This window comes from Lepidochelys olivacea (genome assembly GCF_965140295.1).
Source record: "Lepidochelys olivacea isolate rLepOli2 genome assembly, chromosome: 2".
NCBI classification, from domain to species: Eukaryota; Metazoa; Chordata; order Testudines; family Cheloniidae; genus Lepidochelys; species Lepidochelys olivacea.
The window spans coordinates 88,708,770-88,728,088 of NC_140412.1; the positions used below are offsets into that span (position 1 = coordinate 88,708,770).

Below are 19,319 nucleotides of genomic sequence, written 5' to 3' on the forward strand. Positions count from 1 at the left end.
TACCTTGCCTGATGCATCCTAGGACTTTTTCACAGATGCATTACATTGATATTGATGGCTCATAGTCATGATATTGATAGTCCTAGTCTGAGTCCATCACAGGGACACATCACATTCTCAGCTGTGCAAAAACATGTGACTAGGAGGAAAGTCTAGTGACAAAATTTTGCTCTTAGATCTGTACTCCTAAGATGTGTGGAACTCCCATTGGGACAGCAGTTAAAGTTCTGCAAAATGAAGGAAAGCAGCGTTTCAGAATAAAGCTCCACCAGGGGGATCTCAGAGCATATTTTTTTAGTTATGGCATCATACCACCATATCTGGATCAGGATCCCAAAAGCCAAGATTAGAAGCAATTGGTTCTTTTTGAAGCATGTTTGGAGATGGCTAAAGCAACGAGGGTGGGGAGAAAATACAGCCATATCAGAGCATCTAGGTATGTTTTGACAGTTCGTTTTATTGCTGCTTTCCAAACAGGCAAATCAAAAACCTGCAGAGAGCAATTTGCATGCTCCCCAGTGCATTTTCTTTAAGGGATGTCGGATTGACGTACTGTGTTTGGAATCAAAGTTCTTCTTTGTAAGCAAAGTTTTAATACCAATGAGATGAGTGTGAAATACAATCATTTTTAATTGCTCAAAAGACCAAGAAAAAAGTGTGGAATTCATATTCACTCCTTATCAAATTGAGAGAGATGAAAGATTGCTACATTTGAAATATAAAAGTAACTGCTCTCTCACTTTGTCATTATGTTAGTGTGTGTCCATTTGCACACAATATTTTCTCATTCGCACCTATCATTTATATTTTTAACAACATACAGTCAGAACTCTATTTTGCAAAGGTAAAGCAAGTAATTAAAACATAAATAATATTTTTTCTGATTAGTGTGGAGGCCATTCTTTCATTTGCCTTAATGTTTTGGCGTGAGTGGAGACAGAGTGGAGAATGGAACTAAAGGAAAACTAGATAAAGAAGAGAAACCACAGGTTAAGGCACGTGAAGAGAGAAGTTTGGAGACTGGTGATCCTCTTGGTGGTCACTCTTCTTCCCAGTCACTTTCCTTATACTTACACTACTCAGTTCCTCCATGGCATGTCCACCTATCACTTACATGATAATAGACCAGGAACGGGTTTGTGCCAGTGACGATGAAGGTCACTCAAATGAGAATGCATTATTTAAGGGTTAAAGTAAGTAAAACATCCCTGGCATAATTGTTCACTTCATATTTTTTCTTTCCTCTCCCCATTGCTCACATACTACTAAAAAAAAGTACGAAGTCTGGGTTTTCAGAAGAGTTAGTGTGCTAAGGTAGTCAGCAGCAATTCCACTCTATCCTTTTTGAGATAGGCCATCCAGAACTGGATACAGTATTCAAGGTGTGGGCGTACCATGGATTTATATAGTGGCATTATGATATTTTCTGTCTTATTTTCTATCCCTTTCATATTAGTTCCTAACATTCTGTTAGCTTTTTTTAGTAGTAACAGCTATTTTAAAACCTATTGTTATATATATATGTAGCTGGGATTATTTTTCCAATGTGCATTACTTTGCATTTATCAACATAGAATTTCGTCTGCCATTTTGTTGCCCAGTCACCCAGTTTTGTGGGAGCCCTTTGTAACTCTTTGCAGTCGGCTTTAGACTTAATTTGAATAATTTTGTATCTGCAAACTTTGCTAGTTCACTGATCACTCTTTTCCAGATCATTAATGAATGTGTTGAATGTCACTGATTCCAGTACAGATCCTAAGAGGGACCCTCCTGTTTTCTTCTGTCATGAAAACTGACCATTTATTCCTATCCTTTGGTTCTTATCTTTTATCCAGTTACTGATCCATGGAATAACCTTCCCTTTTATTCCATTACTGCTTACTTTTCTTAAGATCCTTTGATGAGGGACCCTGTCAAAGGCTTTCTGAAAATCCAGGTACACTATATCAACTGGATCACCCTTATCCTCACGCTTGTTGACCCCCTATGATGGGTTCAGTCACAGAGACCCCCGTGGGACTGTCACCTGATGTGCTGAGACTACCTCTGAGCTTGTTTTCTGTCAGTTTGGGCCTCCAGAACCCTGCCTTGTTGAGGCAGACATGCAAGCCTGCTGCAACACAGACCCAGGGTCTGAACCACACCCCCAAAGCTGCAGACTTAACTGAAAACAGCTTAAGTGCTCCTGTCTCCAGCACCCAGCTCCCAATGGGATCCAAAACCCCAAATAAATCCATTTTACTCTGTACAAAGCTTATATAGGGTAAACTCATAAATTGTCCGCCCTCTGTAACACTGATAGAGGGATGCACAGCTGTTTGCTCCCCCAGGTATTAATCACTTACTCTGGGTTAATTAATAAACAAAAGTGATTTTTATTAAGTATTAAAAGTAGGATTTAAGTGGTTCCAAGTAATAACAGACAGAACAAGGTAAGTTACCAAGTAAAATAAATCAAAATATGCAAGGCTAATGTATTACACTAAGGATCTAGTTACAAATACTAACTTCTCACCCTAAATGTTATCTGAGGTACAATTCTTTTCAGACCAACGTTGTAGTTTATGGCCTGGGTCTAGCAATCAATCACACCCCCGTAGTTACAGTCCTTTGTTCCAGTTTCTTTCAGGCATCTCTTTGGGGTGGAGAGGCCATCTCTTGAGCCAGCTGAAGACAAAATGGAGAGGCTTCCACGGCCTTTTATATTCTCTCTCTTGTGGGGAAACCCCTTTGTTCTTCTGTACAAACTCACAGCAATAAGATGGAGTTTGTAGCCACCTGGGCAAGTTACATGTCCATGAATGATTCAGCTTTTTGTAGGCCGACACCATTGTTTACATGTTAGTTTGAACGTTCCCAGGAAAGCTCAGATATGGATTAGCATCTCCCAAAGTCCACTGTAAATTAAGTACTCCCAATTACTTGAATAGACCCTTCACAATATGTTGGCCAAACCTCCCTTATGTGTTTCCTACAGCAAACACTTCAAATACAAGCATAGAGCCAAAGCTCATAACTTCAGATATAAAAATAATACATGTATACAAATAGGAGGAATATATTCACTAGATCATAACATTTGCAAAGATATGACACATGGCATATCTAGCATAACGCATGTTCAAGTTATGTTATATTTACATTTATAAGCCTATTTCCATAAACATATAGAGGGCAATGTCACACACCCCTCAAAGAATTCTAGTAGATTGGTGAGGCACACTTCCCTTTATAAAAGTCATGTTGATGCAGGTCACGTTTATCTATGTGTCTGATCATTCTGTTCTTTACCATAGTTTATACCAGTGTGCCTGGTAATAAAGTTAGGCTCACTGGCTTGTAATTGTCAGGATCGTCTCTTGAGCCCTTTTTAAAAATCAGCATTATGTTGGCTACCTTCCAGTAATCTGGTACAGGAGGCTTGTTTTACCGAGAAGTTACATACTACCACTGGTAGTTCTGCAATTTCATATTTGAGTTCCATCAGAACTCTTGAGTGAATACCCTCTGGTCCTGACCGATTACAGGTTAATTTATCAGTTTGTTCTAAAACCTCTTCTGTTGACAATACTTCACATTTGTCCTCCAAAAGGGATAACTCTGATGTGGGTATTTTCTCCACATCCTCTGCAGCGAAGACCGAAACAAAGAATTAATTTAGCTTCTCTGCAATGGCCTTGTCTTTCTCGAGTGCTCCTTGGCCATGAAGCAGCCCAACTGCCTGGTTGGCAGGCTTCCTGCTTCTGCTGTACTTAAAAAAATTCTTACTGTTAGTTTGTGCATCTTTAGTAAGCTGCTTCTCAAATTCCTTCTTGGCCTGTTTTATTATACCGTTACACTTAAACCTGCCAGAGTTTGTACACCTTCTTATGACCTTCACAAGGATTTGAATTCCAAATGTTAAAGGCTGCCTTTTTGCCTTTAATGACCTCCAGTACTCTGCTGTGTAGCCATGGTGGCATATTTTTATCCTCTTATTGTCTTTTCTGATTTGGGGTATACACTTAGCTTAAGCCTCTGTTGTGGTGTTTTTAAATAGTCTCATTGCTGCTTGGAGGCATTTATCCCTTGTGATAGCGCCTTTTAATTTCTATCTGTTCTTATGCAATTCCCCTTTTGAAAGTTAAATGTAAACCTGAGTTGGGGAGGGGTTAAATTTTATTACATTATGGTCGCTTTCCAGCTGGTTCAGCTATAGTTACCTTGTGGATCAGCTCCTGTCTTCCACTTAGGACTAAATCAAGAATTGTCCTTCCCCTTCTGGGTTCCAGGACTAGCTGCTCCAAGAAACAGTCACTTATGGTGTCTAGAAATGTTATCCTTGCATCATGCCCTAAGGTAACGTTTACCTAGTGAATACGAGAATAGTTGAAATCACCCGTTATTATTGCACTTTCATCTTTTGTAGCCTTTCTAACCTCCCTTAGCATTTTGCAGTCCCTGTCACCATCCTAGCCAGGTGGTCGGCAATACATTCCTATTGCTATACTCTTTATTCAAGCTTGGAATTTCTATCTATAGAGATTCTATGGTACAGTTTGTTTCATGTAAGATTTTTACCTTATTTGACTCTATGCTTTCTTTAACATAATGCTTCTTCCCCACCAGCACAAACTATTTTGTCATTCCTAAATATTCTAAACCCTGGTATTACAATGTCCCATTGATTATCCTCATTCCATCAAGTTTCTCTATTGCCTATTATATCAATATCCTCATTTAAAGCCACACACTCTAGTTCACCCATCTTAGTATTTAGACTTCTAACACTTATATAGAAGCACTTGCCAATATTCAGTTGCCTGCCTTCATGTGTTATATCTAAATGGGACACTGTTTTGTTCCTAAACTACTGCGTTGAAGGGTGTGATTGAAGGTATGTCTACACTGCAGTTAAAAACCCATAGCTGACCTGTACCAGCTGACTTGGCCTTGTGGGGCTCAGGCTAAGGGGCTGCTTAACTGCAGCATAGACGTTCCGGCCCAAGCTCTGGGACCTCCCACCTCGCTGAGCCTAGAGCCCAGGCTCCAGCTGAAGCCTGAACATCTACACCACAGTTAAACATTCCCTTAGCCCAAGGTCTGCGAGCATGAGTCAGCTGGTATGGGCCAGCTGCAGGTTTTTAATTGCAACGTAGACAGTACCCTGAGTTATTTGTGTTGCTAACTGGAATTGTATTGTGTTTATTTTTTTTATTTGAAGTTTTGCTGTAGGGGTGACATTTTGTAGGGGTGACATTTTGATAGATTAGTGGAGTGTCTTAGACTAGCATCATCTTTTTCTTAGCTTTTTTCAGGGAAAAAAATACAAACATTTGTATGCGGTCACTCTTAATGAAAAGAATTGCAAGTTTATTACAATTAGAACTGTTAAGATAAGTGTCTCTTATGGGTATGTTGTACGTCAGTTGTTTACTGCTAAATTAAATGTAAAAAGTGTATATCAAAGTGGGCAATAATGTAAATAAGAGATTTTTTTTTGAACTTGCAAAACTGGACTAAATTAAGACATCCGTCTGTTTATCTATCTATCTGAAATGGAATATGTGAAACACTGATGCAGATCTGTACATACTGTCAAAAAATCTTCTGTGGCAAATATATGCCATTCTCTGTGACTGCTCACCCTTTACATTGCATGTATTTCTGTGAATCCAGAGAACATTTGTCAATTACAAATATTCACTTCACATGCTCTGGTTGCCAACCAGTGCCTTATAGAAAAGGGCTTTACTCATCTCTGTCCTTCATGTTTCATTTCTAAGAGTGTTGTGTGGTTTCATCTGCAGAACTCATTCTGATAAGCTCACTGAACTGAAGAAATTGTCTCCTTTCAGTAAATCCACACTTACACATGTTGTTTAGAGCACCCACCACTAACTAAATCACAGTATGAAAAGGCATAAAATTTATACAGGATAATGAATACAGTGTATACATTTCCTTCTACACTGATCCCAATCACTGCTTTAACAGAATGGCCTACCTCCCAGAGATAGCACATTCTAGACAAAATGAAAAATCGTTGTTCCCAAGCTCTCTAGTTACTTTTTCCCCCATTTCATTTCATTCCCAGGAGAGAAAAAAGAGATTAAATAGGTCTCAAACCTTTGGCTGGTATATGTTAAATAAAGTTATTCCCTTGTCCAAATTACCCTCTTAATGTGGTTCAGTTTAAAGAATACATGTCAGTGTCGTATAAAAGCAAACCAAAATTTGACCAATAGAAACTGGAGGAGACACATATATCATATTTTGGAGCTGAATCGATGCCAATTTAACCTCATTTGACAGTGGAATTAACTGAAGGTCAGATTCTGCAAATATCAATCTGAACCCAATCAGTGGAACTTAATCAGTGGAACTATTTGCCGAGTGAGGTGCTGCTCAACTTTATAAAAGGACTGCAGAATTTGGCTATATGTATTCTAAGTCAGTAAATGACTTTTGTAGAATTTGTCCTGTTTTCTTGCAGAAGATCCATTGCATTAAAGAACAGAATACCTTGATTTCCTATTTGAAACATTTCTTCTCTGGATGCTTACTTGCTTGAAAATAGAAACAGTGCTGATTACACACCACAGCTGCATCAGACATTTCTGAGACAGAGAATGTACTTTGACATCAAAGGGGCTTTTTATCAGACTCACAATATATATACATACACACACACACACACACACACACACTATCTCTGAGGAAAAATGATTGATTTGCTTCAGTTATCATGGAGGCAGAAACCCTGTGAGGATATATGTATAATTTTGTTCATAAAGCCATATTTAAATCTGGCCACAAAGCAAACATTAAAATCTCGGACATCAAGTGGACATTTCCTGGAGGATCGTTTTCAGGTGGGCAACTTGTTACAGGTAAAATCTGGTTTCTGTGATATGTTTGTCAAGCAAAAACTATAGTAAATGTATTGTATGTTCCTCGTATCATTACAGTAAAATGCCTAAATTTTCAATACACCATATGAGGGAACTCAGTGGAAAGGGCACTCACATCCCTTTAAAACAGTTCTCATCAAAGCACTGAATGGGTGGGAGTTAACCACTGTTGAACACCTTCTGTTACTTCTCCATCTCTTCCATATTCTAGCTGGTGTCTGCATAGCTAAAATCTGTGACAGACAGAAGAATTGCAGCAGTAGTCTGCACTCTATTGCTATAGCTGCTGTGTTAGGGTTCCATACTTTGTCAACCCATTGAATGCAGGGAATCATAAGCCTATGTGAAGATGAAAACACTTTTTTGGCTGCAGACTGCCATATCTTGGTTCATATTTTACATGTTGTGCTATAAGAACGATGTCATTGCTTCTTTTCTTGGACGATGATGATGGGTTTCGTTACGCATATCTCTTTTTTGTATAAAGTATCTCTGTGATCTTTAGGGTGATAGTGGGAGGATGCTGTTTGTGGTTTTCTACCATCTATGAGACTTGTACCTTTTTGTGATAATATAGTTTTGCTCTTCAGTGTTTAGTGATAAAGAGCATGAATTGATGAAAAATAGTCCAGTTGGTATTTAATTTGTCATCTGAAGACATGTGGCTGTTTGGGCAAATGTTCCATAAACAAGATATCCATCAGTACCTAATATTTTGACCAGTCTTATCAGTGTCAAGGCCAGTTTGTGTTTCACATGAGTGGAAAAATGGGAGAAATGCATTTGGTTTTGTTACATTGGTCAGTGTACCAGGTGAAAAGGGAAGGAAAGAGTAGTTTCGTTGGCCCTAGAACCAAAGTTTCTGCACAGGTAGATCCATAATATCCACATTCAGTAAGTGGAAAGGAAAGATTTCCAAGTGAGATCTACTCTTATGTAGAGAATTGCAGTCAATAAGGGGATCTGTGCATGGATCTCCTTGGTGGGAAGATTTTCCCTTATAAAATATTTTTGCTAAGTGTTTCACTACATATAGAATGTTGTTAATTAGAAAAGTCCCTAATGGATATATTTTATATATATTCTCTCTCAGCCTGGACATTTTGTATATGTAACCTGTTTAAATCCTTAAGGCATCAATGGGAGAATACTACCCATTCTCTTGAATGTTTAATGACCAAACATATCTATCATTTTATTTAAATAGTGTCATATATTGAGGGCAGGCTGCTGTTGAAAGCCATGTTACGTAGATATATGTGACTAGTTCTTTTTAAAAGCCTTTGTAGAGGAATGTTTTCTATGAAAGATTTCAGTCATTTTGGGTAGGTTTGTTGCTTTTTATTTCTGTTTATACACTAGTCCATTATCCTCTCTGGGAAACCAGTGTTGCATTTTAAACCAGTCAAGTGAGTCTACTAGATTTGACCACGTACGTGTGTGGAGGGCTTGAAGAGAATGGCAATTGATTCCTTGTATTTATCTCCATTATCCCTCTTCGCTATTGATAGATGGCCATTCAGAAGATACTAGTGGGTGAAGACTTCAGTGAAATAAAGTGCTAATTGTTAAGAATATTAAAGGTCTCTGTAATTGTTTTTAGTATCCAGTCTCAAATGAGAAATTATTGATGTCATTCAAATGGGCTATAACTAGAGGTGTACAATTTGCATAATACAGCGAAGTATCAGAAATTTTTAGCAAGTAGCAATGAGGAAATGTTTATGTTGTTGGGTTTTTTTCCACTCCTCTTTGTCACAGAACATTAAACGTCTTTTCCTCCAGGCAAAAACCAGCCACCTGCTACTTTGGCCTACTTATGAAGAAATGAAACTTTTCGTGACATGACATTTTTTTAAAGCTTCATTAGAATACAGGGAAAATATTAAATTGATGGTTTTCAGGATTTCACTAACTTTCTAGTTTCTTCTTAATAGAGGGCAGTATTGAGCTGCAACGGGGCACTGGAAGCCAATTCTCCTCTCCTTACTCTGGCCTTTGTGGGAAGTCGGATGAAGACTGCATTTTTGCTTTGGGGTTGAAGGAACCAGAGTGTCCCTTTTTACTCTTGCCTCTCCCTGGGAGAGAAAGGAGAATGACCTTGGCACAAGTCAGGACGACCATGAAGCAGTGGCATTAACCAGGTTTCAGAGTTAACAATTTACTGACATGAATGATGCATAATGCCCCTCTGAGACATTGTATTAGGCAGTTGGCATGCTCAGAAAGACAACGCTTCATCTGATTACAGCTGTTCACAGGTTAATGGTTGTTTTCACAATTATAAGGTCTAGAAGCTTTTTATTAAATATGAAAGCTTGGATTCTGGAACTCAGTTCTGGCTAGGAGCGATTCTGTGAGTTTTCCCAAGACCTGCCATACACTCTTCTTACCAGATTGGAGTTCTTCATTCACCCAGTGTACCATAATCTTCGAGTTCATAACATTTACATATAAAACACTGCTTTCAAGTATTTCCAAGAAGAAAATACTTTTTACTTTGTTTGGATTGTACAGATTATGGGTAGAGTCTATAATATCTGTATTTCAATTCTTTGCCTTCTTACAAGAACAGAACAAACAACTACAGTGATGGGACAGTTTTAGTCAAACGTATGTACTCAGTTTCTCGTTCTTTTACTAAAATTCTTTGTGAGCAAATAGGATCTTATTTTTAGGGGCTAATCCTCTCCAGTGCCTCTACCTGAAATTGTAATCTTAAATCTGTGGCATAATGATCATCTGCACAGCAAATAACTTTTGACACAAACAGAAGGGATAAGGCCTTTTAAAAAAAAATTCAAAAGAGGTGACAATGCGTGACTTTGACTGAGGAAATTTACATATGACATGATCCTTTTACTCATTGACTGAAATGTGACCCTCCCTTTTATAACTTAAACATGACCCAGTGACACAGTATTTTTAGACAGAATAATATCTTTTTCAAATGCTGTAAGCAACAGAGCGATATCACATCAAAAGTAGCCATATCCATGTCAATTATTTGAGAACACCAGCCCTCAATTACAATGCTGTATTGGTATATGAGCAGTTACAGTACTTCGTAAAAGCCATAAAACTTTTCAACATCAATGGCTTGTAAAAAAAAAAAATTAGTATTCGTTTTACTCAGTTTTAGGGTAGCACATTTTGTTTATCTGGAAAGTGAGAATAGTTTTTCTGTCGAGATATGATTGACATTTTCAAATGAACAGCATTAAGATTCCAAAAACAACCCAGACTCCTTAAACTCCTTAACTGTCATAAGCTCTTAATAAAATGGAAACTCTTTTACAAGTTTTATAAAACCATGAGAATTTCTTAGAAAATTATTTTTGAAAATAGAATGCCCTCTAGGGATATAAAAGTACACTGGGTTTGGACACTTTGACTTAGCTAATTGAATTACTCCATAGACTCTTGGGACCTACTTAATATACACAGTTCAATTACATTTTTCTGTTTTTGTTTTGTTTTTCCCCCTCTTGAGTTGGGATATTGATTCTATGCATTATTCACAAGAAAAATTTCAATGTTATCCAAACATAAGACTTCAGGAGCTTAGAAGAATAAAGTAGAGCATAGGGTATATACAGGCTGCAATATATAATGCAATACATACCATACACGATAGGAGTGGTAACTTACCTCCTTATCCTTTGTTTTCAGTATGAGTGACAGAACTTTAAATACATAACTTTGACAAGGGTTTTAGTGCAAGTAAGCAGTGCAAATAACATTCACATATCTCTTTTCATGTGTACAAACACACACCATAAAATATAATACAGTTTGTTTCTTCAAGGTTGCAGTAACCTGTGCACTTGCCACTTTCTATTTTATACTTTTCACTCATGCAGTGCAACCACATTCCACCTTATGGGTCTGATCCAAAGCCCATTGACCTCAATGGGTTTTAGATCCAGTTATATATGAGAGTTTGATAATGTTGACTAGAGTCGGGCAAAACTGAGTAGGCACTATGCAAATCTTCTCACAATATTTCAGTACACCTCATTTGTTAGTCATAATACTCTTGTCAATGATTTTTTAAGTCTCATGAGTACAGATGGAGACAACCAGGTTGAATTATATGGTCCTTGTATCGTACTACATTTAAAGTTGTATTATGTACTGTAGGAAATATAGATTACAAAAATGTATAAGTGAGAAAAATGCAAAAAAGGTATTTACTTCCATAAATGTATGATTGGGGTGCTTTAGTTATAGCCATATCAGTCACTAATTGAAAACCGTGCACATTGGTGGCACCAAAATCTTTCTCAAAATTAGTTACATATGGGTAAATTTATTTTACAAATTGATGTTTAGAACATGAGTGGTAATTGTATTTGTTTCTTATCCTAATGAGAGCAGGTTAGATGTAATACAAAATTCTATCTAGTAAAAAAAATGAGAAGTCCTTGTGGCACCTTAGAGACTAACAAATGTATTTGGGCATAAGCTTTCATGGGCTAAAACCTACTTTATCAGATGCATGGAGTGAAAAATACAGTAAGCAGGTATAAATATTACAGCACAGGAAAAGATGGGAGTTTCCTTACCGAGTGGTTTAGGTGGGGGATAAGTAATAAAAAGAGAACAGAAAAACGGGGGGAAGAGTGTGTAGTGGAGTGTAAGGAAGTCTAACAAAGTTCTGATTTTTCCCATGATGACTACTTTGATGCTTTTTTTTAAAATATGAAATAATTTTTTTCCAAAAAAAACAACAACTTTTTTTGGTGCCCCCTGCTTTGCTGGTGTCCTGAGCACGTGCTTAGTCTGCCTGTTGGGTAATCCAGCCCTGCTCGTTAGCACTGACCCCCCCAACTCCCGTCTTTTCATGTAATATTTATACTGCTTACTGTATTTTTCACTCCATGCATCTGATGAAGTGGGTTTTAGCCCACGAAAGCTTATGCCCAAACACATTTGTTAGTCTCCAAGGTACCACAAGGACTCCTCGTTGTTTTTGCTGATACAGACTAACACAGCTACCACTCTGAAACCTATCTATCTAGTGTGATTTATGTGTGATTTTTCTCAAGAATGAGGGTTGGGTATCAACTCAAGTGTAAACTCTGGGAAGTCCAGTAGAAAAGTATAATAAGGCAGGCCAAAAAAGAATTTGAAGATCAACTAACCAAGGACACAAATAGCCATTTTTTAAAAGTATATCAGAAGCAGGAAGCCTGCTCTACAGTCTATGAGGCCACTGGATGATCGAGATGCTAAAGGAGCACGCAAAGAAGAAAAGGCTGTTGTGAAGAAGTTAAATGAATTCTTTGCATCAGTCTTCACTGAAGAGAATGGAGGGGCGATCCCCCCACCCAGGCCATTCTTTTTAGTTGACAAGTCTAAGGAACTGACCCAGATTGAGGTGTCAATAGAGGAGGTTTTGGAACAAATTGATAAAGTAACTGCAGTAAGTCACCAGGACCAGATGGTATTCACTAGAGTTCTGAAGGAACTCAAATGTTAAATTGCATAATTTAAATCAGCTTTTGTACTAGATGACTGGAGGGTAGCTAATATAACACCTATTTTTTTTAAAAAAGAATCCAGTGGTGAGCCTAGCAATTACAAGCTAGTGAGGCTAACTTTAGTACCAGGCAAATTGGTTGAAACTATAGTAAAGGACAGAATTATCAGACACACAGACAAACACAATATGTTGGTGAAGAGTCTACCCGAAAATGATTAGGAGAATGGAACAGCTTCCATATGAGGAGAAATTAAAAAGACTGGGACTGTTCAGCTTAGAAAAGAAATGGCTAAGGAGGGATAGGCTAGAGGTCTATAAAATCATGAATGGTGTGGAGAAAGTGAATAGGGAAGTGTTATTTAGCCCTTCACATAACAAAAGAACTAGGAGTCACCTGATGAAATTAATTAAAACAAACAAAAGGAAGCACTTCTTCACACAACACACAGTCAACCTGTGGAACTCATTACCAGGGGATGCTGTGAAGGCGAAAAGTATAACTTTTGGTGTGGCAGAGCTCCGACCTTGTCCCCGTGGGTCCCGCACTTCCAGGCGGTTTATGCTAGCTTCAGAGGCTCACTGCAACCCTCCACATAGCCCTTCTCTCTCAGGCCAGGGATACAGTCTACAGAGCCCTTTTCATCATAAGCCAGCAATGGAGGTTGGTGAGAGAATTCCCACAGTCTCTGTTGCTCCTACAGCCTCATGCCAAAACAGTTTAGCCTCCTGTCCTGACAGGGGCCTGTTTTCCCCTCCCAGGAGGTGTTTCTGTAGTGGTGGGTTGGGGGGAAACCTGGGCCCACCCTCTGCTCTGGGTTCCAGCCCAGGGACCCTAATGGTAGCAGCTGTTAGCAGCTGTTTTACTGCCAGAGTTGCTACATTTCCCAACAGCTCTCCTGCTTCTCCCTTACCTTAGGGCTCTCTTACCAATGACTTGAGGGTGTCTTCATTAACTAGCCCTTCAGCCACTCTTCCTCTCCTCTGACTCTTCCCTGCTTTACTGGACTGAGCCCTTTTATATTATCAGAGGGGCCTTAATTAGAGTCAGGTGGTCACACTAGCTTAATGGCCTCACCTGACTCTTTGCAGATTAATTGGAGTCAGGTGTTCTCTGCTCTGGTCAGTCAGGGAACAGAAAACTGTTAATCCAGTGGCCAGTATATCTGCCTTCCGCTACTCTGCTGTAAGCAGTGGGCGCAGTCCGGGGTTCTCTGCTCGGTGTCCCCGTCCGGTTCCCTTCGTTTGACCCTTTGACCGCACTCCTGTCCCTGTTGTTCATTAGTTGTCCCCTGTAATTATTTGGTTTCCCAGGTCCTGTGGACCCCCCACTTAGGCTGGGGGGGGGATCCTTTAGCAGTGGGCGGGCTTTGCCCGTCCACTTCCCAAACCCCAATAGGGCTACTCTGCTGTACCCAACTGACCTGGGTCTATCACACTGGGTTCAAAAAAGAATTAGAAAAGTTCATGGAGGATAGGTCCATTAATGGCTAATAGCTAAGATGATCAGGGGCACAGCCTCATGCGCCAGGTTTCTCTAAACCTCTAGCTGCCTGAAGCTTGGACTGGATAACAGGGGATGGATCACTCAGTAAATTGTCCTGTTCTGTTCACTCCCTCTGAAGCATCTGGCAACTGTCAGAAAACAGGATACTGGGCTTGATGGACCATTGGTCTGACCTGGCATGGCTATTCGTATGTTCTGTAGAAGTAGCCTCTGTGCAACATTCCTGGACTACTTGGTAACACTGGAAGGATTCCACTCCCTGCCTGTTTCTTGTCCTAGCTATTAGAACTGGGTGTTAATGTTATGCGTATTTGGTATTTTGAGCTTGTCTTATGTACCATTAATAGATACTTGTTCATTTCAATTGCTCTCTAAAATTTTGTTCGAGTAGCTACTATGCTTTATTTTTCTTTCTCTTTGAACTTAAATGCCTACATGAGAAGCTGGATGTTAGTGCATATTTTACTCAACAGATGTTAATAACTTCCTTACATCTTCATCCTCTTGAAGATAGTGTAATGTAACCAACTGGAAATGGAGGCTGTAAATTTACAGGAAGGGATTTCAGTGTTGCTGTAATCAATATTTTGCTGATAGTGCTAACAGTTTATTTTTATGAAATATGTTGGCTGTATGGTGGAAAATCAATGTCTGAAAATGAAAAAACAGTGTCAAGTTCAACAGGGACATCATATGTCTGATGTTTGGAGGCCAGAGGGTTCTGTCAGCAAACACAGCAGTAATTCTGCCAAATACAGTATGCCAAGAATTAATGAAAAAATCAGGAACAATGTATCCTCTGAGCCTGAGTTCTTCAGTAATGTATTGATCTATTCTTGTTATTATCCCACATCCCTTATCCCCCATTTACTTTTAACCTGCAATTCATAATACAAAACATATAGCCTCTCCCTCCCTCCTCTATAACATGTTCTGAGAGCTGATTTTGTGTAATCATGGAGTGAGGCAAGCAAATGTAGTCTGCTTAGTCTTCTTCATGAAAGTTCTTAGTCAAAAGAGAGCTAAAACTGTAATATCAAGCATACTGAGTAGGCATCAGAGAAGAAACTTTAAAAATAGCTGAAGTAGGCTTTTCTTTGCATGCATAAAATGGAGTAATGCCCAAACGTAATATGAAAAACGTAGCAGACTTTTTGTAAAACCTCTGATCTGAAACAAATAGGCAGCATCTCCAGGATAAATGTATGCACACTCTGAGCCATAAATGTATACACACTTCTGAGCCATAGGATCTAATTGAGAACTTAAATCAGATCTAAAAATGTGATTAAAAGCTGAAGAAAAAAAACAAAGACAGGTTGACTTAAAGATAGAAATTAATATTTAATGGATCAAAGTGATCCAATTTTGCCTTATTCAGCTTCTACATGTAAAATGAATGGCATTAAAAAAAAGAGCAACTGTACCATAAGGCACCATTCATCTTTACCGTGGTATTACCTGTATTCCTATTTTCAGAATATTATGGTAAATGTAACAGCTGTGGGCGACAAGTATCCAGTTGATAATGGAGTATAATGTATGCGTAACAATTTCATTACGGGAAAAAGTGCGCCCTTAAAGTAAGCTCTGCCAGGCTCCACTGCTGGTGTGGCAAATGGCATGGATAGAGTTCTGACAGTCACAGAACAACTGCTCAGACTCCTTTTCTTTGTGCAGTCATGCACCCGGAGCGCAGCCTCCATCACCTGCCACAGTGGTGGAGTCGAGCATGTAAAGGGAGAAGGGAATGCAGCCATTTCTTCACTGCCAACTACTGGGAGCCCTCAGAGCTCTGCCTCCACTACCTATGGCAGCTGCGGAGGCTGTTATCCTCAGCTCTGCAGTGGGAGAAGTGTCAAACCAAGGCAAAAACTCCCTATCAGCTGAGGAGCACAGGTAGAAGACCTGTAAATTATCCTCCCCCTAACTAAAATCAGAAGTTCACATTCATGTGCACCCACTAGGAAATGCAAACACACTCCTCCATGCCACACATATGTTGATCTGTTACTCCAGTTTCACCTTTACAAGAACTACTGTGCAAACTCTTGACAAAATTTTAGCACAGTGCTGCCAGGCCCTTGAAATCTGTAGGTCTGGAATGCCTGCTCCTTCCATGGATCTGGGTCACAAATAGACTCCCAGCTGTTACTAACATGCGGAGCTGAGACCTGAGAATGCTATCTATGCCTGTGGGATAGCCCTCCAAACAGGCACATGAGGCTACTTCTCCTAATATCCTTACCCAAAATACCAGTAATTAGGGCAGCAGAAGCATCAAGTTCTGCTGATGAAGCCGGAGCTGGCCACCAACAAAATCAGTATCCTTTGTAAACAAGTTCTGGATCTTTCCTGCCCTCTCCAACCATGTTCTAGTTGATCTAGTCCCCAAAGGAAATTAAGGAGAATACAAGCCAAGAAAAAGTCCATAATGAGCCAAAAAGAAGAAAATAAAAGGTGGAGTATGATTCTATAAATATTCTTATTTATTATTTGTACTACCAGAACATCTAGGAGTCCTACTCATGGATCAGGACCCCACTGTGCTAGGCAATGTACAAACGTAAAACAAAAAGACAATCCCTGCCCCAGAGCACTTACAAGAGACTATAGATGGATATGGATTGGCCAACAGGTGAATTCAAGGAAACAGTGAGCCAGTATTTGGTTAGCATGATAGGCAGTGGTCTTAGCACACCACTGGCCTAACTGTTATCAAGTTTTTGTAGGGATCCTGGAAAAGGAAAGTTCTGAAGAAGCATAATGAGCTTCCAGGTGAAATGAATCCCAAACATTATTTCTTAAATCCAGGGAAGGGAAAAGATCAGAAGACTCATGAAATCTACTGGGGATCTCGCTACGCAAATCTCAGTTACCTCGGAAGCATACGTTTACATTTTACCGTGCTACAGAATACACTAGTATTATATTAGTCTATTCCATAGTAGAGAGAGAACTTAAGTTTTTGTTAGTAAAGGAATCCAACTGTTCCACAATAATTTGGAAAATCTATATTCCTACAGAAGAAATTCAGATGAACAGGTTGCTTTGAAAAGCCACACACAACTGTTCGGGTATGACATGTTAGATGCACACACATTATTTTGAATTATGCTTTTCTTGAAGATAATGCCAGCATAATTTTTGTTCCATTCTATAAAGTGTACCTAGCTTAGTTTTAAAGGCATAAAGCCTTCCTGATGTATGTACAGCCCTTACTGGAATATCCTAAACCTGCAAATCCTTGGAAGTTTTCTCTGCAAGAGCTAAGTATTCACTACATATTTAAATAAAGTGGATGCTGACAATATTTTATCACACTAGGAATCATCAATATGAAATATTAAATAAGTTTAATGTACAGTAACTGGAAGCCATCAAGTGAAAATACATGTAAAACAGTTAAATGAATGGGAAAATATTCTGAAAGCAGGGCTATACTATAGATCTAAGGACATCCAGTTCTTTGTCTTTCTATGTTACCACCAGTAGATGAACAGTTTGCAAGAGGTTCAAAATCCCCTAGTGGTGTAGCTTTGTCATTTGTCTTTTGTTAAAAGGAGAAATTCATTTCTTTTTGCATTCATATGGCCAAATTGTGCCCTTGGATATGTGCATGTGGCAGCAGTTTGCCTGAATCAAGGGCCAGTGTTTAGTCCGTAGTAGGTAATATTTCACTATAATGCAAGATGTAACTTTTAGTTTTTAGTCATTATCCTGGACACATGGGAAAAAAATACAAGATGCAAGGATGTGGTTTAATTAGGTCACAGCTTTATTCACTTAACTCGTCGGGGAACTATCTGGTAATAGCTCATACCGTGCACTCCATTATTCCTTCCTTAATTGTTTCTACCTGGTGGAGGGCAGCTCCCAACGTTCCACAGCCCACTGATGGGACCTCACTACCTTTCCTTCATATGAGGGTTAAGAGGCTTTTGAAAAGGTATTGTCTTCTCGCTGTACCAGACATTAAAACCCCCAACTCCCATTTCCCGATTTCTTTAGGGGATGCCTTCACCACTTTTAATTCCAGTTTATCAAGGAATAGGATTGACAGGCATCTGGTTTTTGACGGAATGCCCAGTTGAAAAGGGACCCTGGTGGCTCTGGTCAGTCTGCTGACCAGGCCGTTAAAACGTGGTGCAGCGGGGCTAAGGTGGGCTCCACGTGGCTCCCAGAGGTGGCCGGCATGTCTGACCCTTAGTCTCAGGGGCTGGGGAGGCTCCACGTGCTGCCTCTGCCCTGAGTGCTGGCTTCGCAGCTCTTATTGGCCGGGAACTGTGGGGGCAGCGTGCAGAGATCCCTGGCCCTGGCACCTAGGAGTCAGACATGTCAGCCACTTCCGGGAGCTGCACGGAGCCAGGGCAGGCAGGGAGTCTGCCTTAGTCTCGCTGCGCCACTGACCAGGAACCACCTAAGGTAAGCACCGTTTGGCTGGAGCCCGCACCCCACACACCCTTCCACACCCTAACCCCCTGCCCCAGCCCTGAGCCCCCTCCTGCACCCATACTGAATCCCGGAGCTTGCACCCCAATCCCCTGCCCTAGCCCTGTACCCCTTCCTGCACCCCAAACCCCTCATCCCCAGCCCCACCCCCGAGTCCGCACTCCCTGCCCCAACCTGGAGCCCCTTCCTTCAGCCCAAACCCCACACCCCCAACAGGGAGCCGTCACCCATTCCCGCACTCCACTCCCGCCCTAGCCTGGTGAAAGTGAGTGAGTGGGGGGAGAGCGAGCAGGGAATAGAATGAGTGGGGAGTGAGGCTCGGAGAAGGGGCAGGTTGGGGTGGGGCTGCAGGGCAGGGGACGGGGCAAAGGTGTTCGGTTTTGTGCAATTAGAAAGTTGGCAACCCTATAAAGGAACCAGACCCAGGAATGAATACCAGCACCAGATATCAGCCACCTGCTAAATTGTGACAACTTGTACCTTGTCTCCTGGCCTACCCTGCCAGGTCCCTGAACTGCTATGTGAGGAAGGTGAAAAATCCCACCCCAGCCAATTGGGTAGCAAGGGAAAAATTCCTTCCCAGTCTATAAAGGATACTAGTGCAATGCCACCAGCAGACCAAAAAAATTGGTCTTACTCTGATTCCAGGGATGGGAGGGTGGGAGCTGTTAATCGTGTGTGAGGAGGTACTCAAGCAGAAGAGACAGGAATTATATACCCTCCCCTGGGTCCTCAGGAACCATTGGCTTAAGTGATCGCCACTACTCTGCCCCCAAGCTCAGGTGATGTCTTCCTCCAACTTCTATGGTGGGTGGGGTGGGGTGGGCTGCAGGGGGGAAGGAAATGGGACCTCTAAAGGAGCCACTACCCTTTTTTCCTGCCAGTTCAGACAAAGCTCCCCTGCTTTTGAGGTTGTGGGTGTTCCATTAGGTAAGTCACTTGCCATTTGATGGAATTATTTGCATTTTTGCTGCAACTAAAA

General features: G+C 40.4%; 1 protein-coding gene across 7 annotated transcripts in view; it reads left to right on the plus strand.

Annotated features, from left to right (window-relative positions):
* The window catches only part of PTPRM (protein tyrosine phosphatase receptor type M), a 685,790-nt gene that overhangs the window by 343,677 nt on the left and 322,794 nt on the right, over positions 1-19,319 (plus strand). The window lies entirely within an intron of this gene.